Genomic DNA, 8,431 nt, shown 5'->3' with positions numbered 1-8,431 from the left:
ATATTTAACCACACTTTAAATTTAACTTTAACATTGTATGAGCTGTAATATTGTATATTTCAATCATTAAAGGGATAGTTCACTTTAAAATGAAAATTCTGTCATCATTTACTCATCCTCATGTTGTTCTAGACCTGTATGATTTTCTTTTTTCTGATGAACACAAAAAAAAGATATTTTGATAAATGATGGTAAACACACAGCAGATAGTGACCATAGCCTTCCATAGTAGAAAAAAATATATGTTCGAATTTAATGGGTACTGTCAACTGTGTGCTGCTTACCATCATTTATCTAAATATTTTCTTTATTATTTATCACAATACTTCAAAATATTTTTATCCTTCTATGGAAGTCAATGGTCACTATCTGCTATATGTTAACCATCATTTCTCAAAATATCTTCTTTTGTGTTCATCAGAAAAAAGAAATTCATACAGGTTTAGAACAACATGAGGATAAGAAATTGTTTACAGTATTTTCATTTTAAAGTGAACAATAATAATTGACAGTCCCCCTGCAGTACCACCCACAGACCATCAGGTGTCACAAATTCCTGTATCATTTACATTTATGAGGCTTTTATCCAATAAAGCCCTTTTCACACAGAAATTACGGAAAATGCATCCGGGATTTGTCCAGTATCTTTTAATTTTTGGTTCATTCAAACTGCCAATATATTTTCTGGAATCTGTGTGTGTGCACTCAGCTTCAGAGTGGATATTTGATGAGCTCCCTGATCACTGCTTCAGTCCAGTTTGCAGACATTTCTCATCGTGAATGTTAATGTGCGTGTAAATCCTTAATTTTAAAGAGCTGAATGATATATCTTGTTGTGATGACGCGCGTGCTTTTTTGTTTTAATTTCAGCTTATATGAGCGTGTGACGTGCTATTCTTTTATGCTGCTGAATGATCACAGCTTCAGCGCGGATAAGGACGAGCTCCCTGATAACTGCTTCAGTCCATTTTGCAGACATTTCGTTGTGAATGTTAATCTGCATGTAAATCCCTCATTTTAAAGAGCTGAACCATAACTTTATTGTTGCGATGACATGCGCATCCTCACTACGGCATGAATCTTAAACCCCATTGACACAGACCTCTAGGTCCCAGAAAATACCCGTAAAATTGCCAGACAAGCGTCTGTGTGAACAAAAACTCGTTCCGTTAATCTTCTGGGATCGTTGCCGGAAAGAGGACCTAGTAAGATACGCGGGTAACCCTCTGTGTGAACAGAAAGCCGCAAGAATGACGTAATGGGCGTGTCGATCATCATCACAACACAAGTTATGGTTCAGCTCCTTACAACAAGAGATAACATGCATATAAACATTCACCACGAGAAATGGTGCAAACTAGATTGAAGCAGTTATCAGGAAATGATAAATGAGACGCATAAACAATGACGCACGTGCCGTAGTGAGGACGCGCGTGTCATGGCAACATGAAGTTGGTTCAACTCTTTAAAATGAGGGATTTACAACATTCACTGCGAGAAATGTCAGCAAACTGGACTGAAGCAGATATCAGGTAAGTTAGCTTGTTACTTACTGCGTTGAAACGGAGATCATTCAGGAGCATAAAAGAATATCGCGTCATGTGCTCATTTGAGCTATAATAAAGGAAAATACCCACGCGTCATCCTAACAAGATATATCGTTCAGCTCCTCAAAATGCGGGTTTGAAATGCATATAAACAATCACAATGAGAAATGTCTGAAAACTGTATCAAAGCAGAAATCAGGGAGCTCGTCAAATATCCACTCTGAAGCTGAGATCATTCACCAGAATAGAACTGTGCGTTCACGCGCTCCTTTGTAGTCTTATCATAAACAAAAATGCACGAGAGTTGTTTCTGGAGAGAGAAATAATAAAAAATATGCAAACTTCAGACGCTGCGTAGAAGAGAGGGCGGGACTTTCAACAGGTCACGTGTCTTTCCGGGACCGGGTAATCATGTCAGTGTGAATGAATAAAATATCAAACTTTCCCAGAAAATTCCAGGATGCCTGTCCCGTGTATCTTACGGCATATCTGTGTGAAAAGGGCTTTACAGTGTTGTTTCTGCGTCTTGATCACACAGAGGGCTTTCTGGGAATGTTAGAACCCCATTCACACAGACGTTTGGTCCCAGAAATTACACGTAAAATTGCCAGACAAGCGTCTGTGTGAACACAAACACGTCTCGTATATCTTTTGGGATCGTTGCCGGAAAGAGGACCTAGTCAGATACACGGAAAACCCTCTGTGTGAACAAGAAGCCCAAACAATGCTGTAATGAGCGTTTCATAGTGAGGACGCGCGCGTCATGACAACAAAAGTTATGGTTCAGCTCCTTAAAACAAGAGATAACATGCATATAAACATTCACCACGAGAAATGTTGCAAACTAGATTGAAGCAGTTATCAGGTAAGTTAGCTAGCCCAGTGGTTCCCAAACTTTTTCAGCGTGCGGCCCCCCTTGTGTACAGTGCATTTTTTCGCGGCCCCCCGAAAGAAAATTTATGACAAAAACAGTTTTAAAATGTAATATTTTAATTAAACAAAACATATAAAATTATCCCTAGTAGTGCTGTTGGTTAGTTGGCTTATTATTTTTTAGGTTTAATTACACAGAATTCATGATAAATGAATGTATTTTATAAAATGTCGTAAAACTGGGGCCCCCCTGGGACCATCTCGCGGCCCCCCTGGGGTCCCCGGCCCCCAGTTTGAAAACCACTGAGCTAGCCAATTACTGCATTGAAACGGAGATCATTCAGCAGCATAAAAGAATATTGCGTCACGTGCTCATTTGAGCTGCTAATAAACAAAAATGCTGGCGTGTCATCCCAACAAGATATATCGTTCAGCTCAACCCTGTATCACATGAAATACGTTCTGAGGAAACTATTTTGCAAATCGCAATTACGTTACATGCCAACATATAAGCAGTGCTATTACGTTGGTCCTTAACCTAATATAGCCAATTTATTGCAGTGCTATTACGTTTGTCCTGAACATATACATCCAAAGCATAGATTAAATCGTACTATACCATACGATACTGTCCATCGCATTCAAGAAGCGTGACCCGTAGCCAGAAAAAAACTCTGGGTGTGCATCAGAAAATCTGTGTGTGTCACAAGCAGGCAAGATAACCAGAAACGCTGAGGAATTCAGGTGCTGTAAATCCGGTGGACAGGACACTACCGAAGAGGATAAGGGCCACTGGTGAAAAAAAATATTTGAATTCTGACTTTATTCTCAGAATTCTGACTTTAATCTCAGAATTCTGACTTTAATCTCAGAATTCTGACTTTAATCTCAGAATTCTGACTTTAAACTCAGAATTCTGACTTTAAACTCAGAATTCTGACTTTAAACTCAGAATTCTGACTTTAAACTCAGAATTCTGACTTTAAACTCAGAATTCTGAGAATAAAGTCAGAATTCAAATATTTTTTTCATCAGTGGCCCTAATCCTCTTCCGTAGGACTCATCTCGTTATAGATCAAGATAATTTATAAAGATCTTTAAACGAAGGGTCGGAATATCAGAATTGACATGGTAAGCAAGTTAATATTTGAAAAAAAAAGTAAAAAAAAGTAAAAACGAAATAAGATGAATAGCATACATTATTGTTGTTGCGGTGTGTCACGTGACAATCATGGCCCGTCGCCATGGACACAAGGGGTCGGATATTTAAAGTTAAATATTTTTAACTTACGCGTGAAATGGTTGATTTAAAAAAAATATATATTCTAAGTAAACAACAACAGCCCAGGTTTAGTAAACATTTTTTTATTGAAACTATAAATAAATATTCTGCATCCATTTTAGGTGTGCCACTGTGGGTGGCTCCCGCACACCCGTGGCTACGCCCCTGCCGTGACCCAAATCTCTTTCGCATATTATCGCGATGTTTATCATCAATTTACAAACGTCGCCAGTCGCCACATCTTTGTGAGTATACCATTACATTTCTGTTTGTTCGATATTAAATTCATTATATGTTTTTTATTAATCCAGATCGGCTTCTAAATGTTGTCTGAATTGTATTGGTCATCTATATTACATTCTTTTTGTTCAAAATAGTGATTAGCACGTGATTAAAAGTCACGTTATGTTAGTCACCATTAACATAATGTGACAGATCCTCGATCATTTTATTATATTCATATTTTTGGAATTACAGTTTTTCTCCATTGGTTTGGCTCATTTCTTGAAACAGAAATTACATTCTCAAAACAACATGGACAAACCTCCAAACCACTTGGCAAGTGTTCACAACAGAATTGAATTTCTCATTCATTTCATCAAATTGCAAATGTCTAAGTAGATGTCTCAATAGCTCAGTACATCTTTGCAACTGATTAAGTACAGGTAGCCTACATTTAGCACAATTTCCAAGTGAATAGATCTTGTTGATCTAAACTGATTGGTTGATTCTCAGTCTAATGGTTGTTCACTCCAAAACGTGTCAGCGTCATTTCATTGTATAAGTCATCACATGCACAATAGTCTGTTCAATTGGCAAAATTAGTCAAGAACATAATACCATGAATAACATAATATGAATGCTTTGAACATTTGATAAATTTATTACAGCAATTGACAGTCAGGTAAAACTAAAACTTGACTAACAAAGTAGGAGTTTACGCTTTTGTAGAGAATAATGGCATTGGAAGGAAACGAGGCCCCTCACATCCTCATGTTTGTGGATGAAGCTGGCTTCAACCTGGCCAAGGGCCGAAGACGTGGCCATAAAATTATTGCCCACCGGGCCACGGTGGATGTCCGAGGCCAGTGAGGGGGCAATATTACTATGTTTGATGCCATATCTGAGAATGGTGTGGCCACTCACATCCCCAGTCTTGGCCCATACTATACACAGATGCTCCTCATCTTCTTGGACCGCCTTCATTTTGATTTGATCCCTCAAAATGAGAAAGGTCTCGCCGGGCCTCACCTACCACAATATGCCATTGTATGGGACAATGTGAATTTCTACAGTGGCCTGCTAATCAGGGACTGGTTCACTGCTCATCCAAGGATGGTGATGGTGTTCCTACCACCTTACTCTCCTTTCCTCAATCCTATTGAGTTTTTCTCCTCTAGGAGGTGGAGATATATGAGCATAGGGCTCAAAATCAAAGGTCCCTGCTCCATGATGAACGCTGCGTGTTAGGATATTACAGTTGATCAGTGTAGGGGATGGTTGCGACAGGCACGCTGTTTTGTTCCCACGTTGCATCGCAAGGGAGAATAATACACTGTGATGTGGATGAGAATCTGTGGCCAGACAGACAGCAGCGTGTGGATGGTCAGGAGGGTGAGGATGGTGGCCAGGAGAGGAAGGGTGATGACAGCGACCAGTGAAGAAATGTTAGTTCTGAAACCTTCGCATTATTTACAGCAGGCTGCATATAATTTTCATTGTTTTTTGTGTTTATATTAGAGTATATTATGCTTTATATATTTTATTTTGGTCTGGTGTATGGAAGTTACTTTGTGTGTGAATAAAAGTCGTTACAATTTCCTTGGCAGTGTGAGTGCAATGTGTGGTGTCAAAGCTTGGAGGCTACTCTTCCCTAAAATTTTTTTTTTCAGTTTTATACAAAATTGTATTCTGTTAGCTAGACAAAAAACAGTACAGTAACCATTGTCAATAAAGGGCTAAGACTGAAAAGTGGACATAAGAGATATTTCAATGGTCCCCTGCCATAGTGACAAAACATTTAAACATTTCGACTTGCAGTGCTTACACAATGCCAAAGGGACGATGCATTTTGGGGGCACTGACTGTTAAAATGAGAAGGATATTTAGTTTTGACACATGAATGAACTATTTTGGGAGAGGTATGAGCTTTTGCAGGTGAACCATGGTGTTGTGCCGAACCATCCACTTTATTTTGACAAAAGCACCAAGAGTGTTGAGAACGTCCGGTCTGTTTCAAGAAATGAGGCAAGCAGTTGAGAAGGATATTCGCCATTTTTGTGGCACTGACTCTTTATATGGGAAAGGAATTTAGTTTTGAAGCATGAGTGAACAGTTTTGGGAAATATATGAGCTTTTGCAAGCAAGCTATAGTCTTGAGCTGAACTGTAAGACTGTTTTGCCAAATTATCTTAGAGTTTTGAGAATGTAATTTCTGTTTCAAGAAATGAGCCAAACCAATGGAGAAAAACTGTAACTACCAATGTACTTCTACTGTGGTATTTTGTGTTTATAGTACACAAATCGTACCATGTTTCTACCGCAGTTAGTTTACTTCTGTGGTATTTTGTAGTACAGTAACAGCAAACCTTATGCTTTTACCACAGTAGTTCAGCCTTTTTATACATAGTAAAAACAGTAACAACAACACCATGCTTTTAATACATTTGATGTACAATTCAGAAATCTTTAGACATTCAGATCCTTCTTTTTTGGTCAGTTTTATTCTATTGCCGGTTTATTTATTTATTTATCTTATTATATAGTCTTATGATAGTGGGCGGATCTTGGGGTTTGTTGTAAATAGTTATACACATACAATATTTAGTAAATAAAGAATTTAAAAAATATCCAAAGTTTGTAATTCACAATTTTTTTGTCTTGCAGTTTCTTCACATACATCTCATACTCCTCCATCTACACGCTCCACAACATTTAAACCAACGGCTCTTTTAAGAGCTCATTCACTCACTCACTCACTCACTCACTCACTCACTCACTCACTCACTCTCCAACTCATTCACTCACTCATTCACTCACTCACTCACTCACTCACTCACTCACTCACTCACTCACTCACTCACTCACTCACTCTCCAACTCACTCACTCACTCACTCACTCACTCACTCACTCACTCACTCACTCTCCAACTCACTCACTCACTCTCCTATAGGGCTGTGCAAAAAATCGTCTGCAATTCTCATGTGTGTTTCATCAGTAAAGCCGGTTACGTGATTAGAAGTAAATCACCATCAGCTGCTTTCAGATGGAGCGGCATTTATTACACAGAACCGTAGTTCACCAAAAAGCTAGGCAAAATTGCATAGAATATCGGAGTCGATTTTCCTCGATTTGAACCCGATTTTGCCCAGCTTCTCGGTGAACTATGGGTCTGTGTAATAAATGCCACTCCATCTGAAAGCAGCTGATGGCGATTTACTTCTAATCACGGAACCGGCTTTACTGATGAAACACATTGCATGAATTGCAGACGAATACTGATGAATTGCACAGCCCTACTCTCCTACGCGCGCACACACACACACACACACACACACTCTCACTCTCTCTCTGTTTGTCCCTCTTTCAATTTGTTTAGCCTATTTCTATTTGCATTCTTTCAATATGGCATCTTCAGGTTTTGACCAGTTATGCCAGGAAGCTGCAACTATTTCAAAGCATCTTGAAATGAAAGCTGACAATGCTGAACTTGAAGCAGCTACCAGGGAGGCTGAAGAAATTCTACAAATGTTCAATCCTCCACTGGTAAAGTTAATTACATTTCAGTTTTCTTCTTCATTTGGTTAATTTTTTATTTACACTTAAGTTGCTTTAATAAATGTATATTTTTATTTGTTCATAGATTTCCAAGTCCTTACTTTCAATCACTTTTAGCATTTTATTTTAACATGTTTATTTCTAATTTTTTTTTTCAGCTGAAAAAGAAGACCAAACGAGCGATTTTCTGGACTCAACAGACACAGTGAACTTTGCACTGCATTTCAAAGGTAATATTGGTTATATAAAATATCCGTATATCCACAGAAATGGACTCAGGTCTGTAATAGTGCCAATATACATAATATAGTTTATAAAATTGATTGTTGTCTGTTGTTACATCTGTAGCCAGCTTCTCAGCCGCAACACCGAGAACCAGAGTTGAAGTCAATGTACTGCTGAGAAAGTGCAAGATCTATTTAACCAAAAATATAGTAAGCAAATGTCCAAACACTTTTTAAGTCTTGATAACCTAATATACCTTCATGTTTTCATGGCATTATTATCAAATCAATAACTTATTTGTGTCCATCAACCATAAGATTATGACACATTACCGACTGTTTCCAGCCTGTACACTGGCTATTAACAGGATGGGAGAGTCACAATTGTCCAACTGTGTTACAATGTGTAACATGTACATGCATGTGTTTGCCCGTGTCTTTCAGAGGATGCTGGAGGTACTGGAAGGCTCCCCTACCAATCTCTGGTAAATCAAGGCATGACAGTTAAAGTTGCAGGACTGCCCAACAGCCTCAAAAAGCCATCCTATTATGTAGGGTGACCATACGTGCCATTCTTCCCGGACGCATCCCATCCAGGATTTCGGTGCGTCTTCCGGAAGTCGTATTTGTTGACCGCATACGCCATTCAGTTAAAAACATAAGATATACAATCGTAGTTTCATTCTTCCCTTAAAATGTAACGGTTGCTTTTCTGTAATAATAATAA

At 38.5% G+C, this 8,431-nt stretch overlaps 2 long non-coding RNA genes across 2 annotated transcripts in view; both read left to right on the top strand.

The window, feature by feature from the left end:
* LOC141280943 (uncharacterized) overlaps nucleotides 1–7,054 on the top strand; it is a 28,473-nt gene extending 21,419 nt beyond the window's left edge. Inside the window, exons 2-3 of the long non-coding RNA XR_012335291.1 lie at nucleotides 3,825–3,947; nucleotides 6,589–7,054. This is a non-coding gene — a long non-coding RNA (uncharacterized lncRNA). The remainder of the gene's footprint in view (nucleotides 1–3,824; nucleotides 3,948–6,588) is intronic.
* A 155-nt stretch (nucleotides 7,055–7,209) lies between these two features.
* Nucleotides 7,210–8,405, top strand: LOC135787498 (uncharacterized). Its single transcript, XR_010547072.2, has 4 exons — nucleotides 7,210–7,468; nucleotides 7,639–7,710; nucleotides 7,829–7,914; nucleotides 8,149–8,405. It is a non-coding gene; the product is annotated as an uncharacterized lncRNA (long non-coding RNA).
* Nucleotides 8,406–8,431: the final 26 nt, after the last annotated feature.

This window comes from Paramisgurnus dabryanus, chromosome 17, assembly GCF_030506205.2.
Source record: "Paramisgurnus dabryanus chromosome 17, PD_genome_1.1, whole genome shotgun sequence".
Classification (NCBI taxonomy): domain Eukaryota; kingdom Metazoa; phylum Chordata; class Actinopteri; order Cypriniformes; family Cobitidae; genus Paramisgurnus; species Paramisgurnus dabryanus.
The sequence above is the reverse complement of the archived record's forward strand: the minus strand, read 5'-3'. Positions and strand labels throughout refer to the sequence as shown.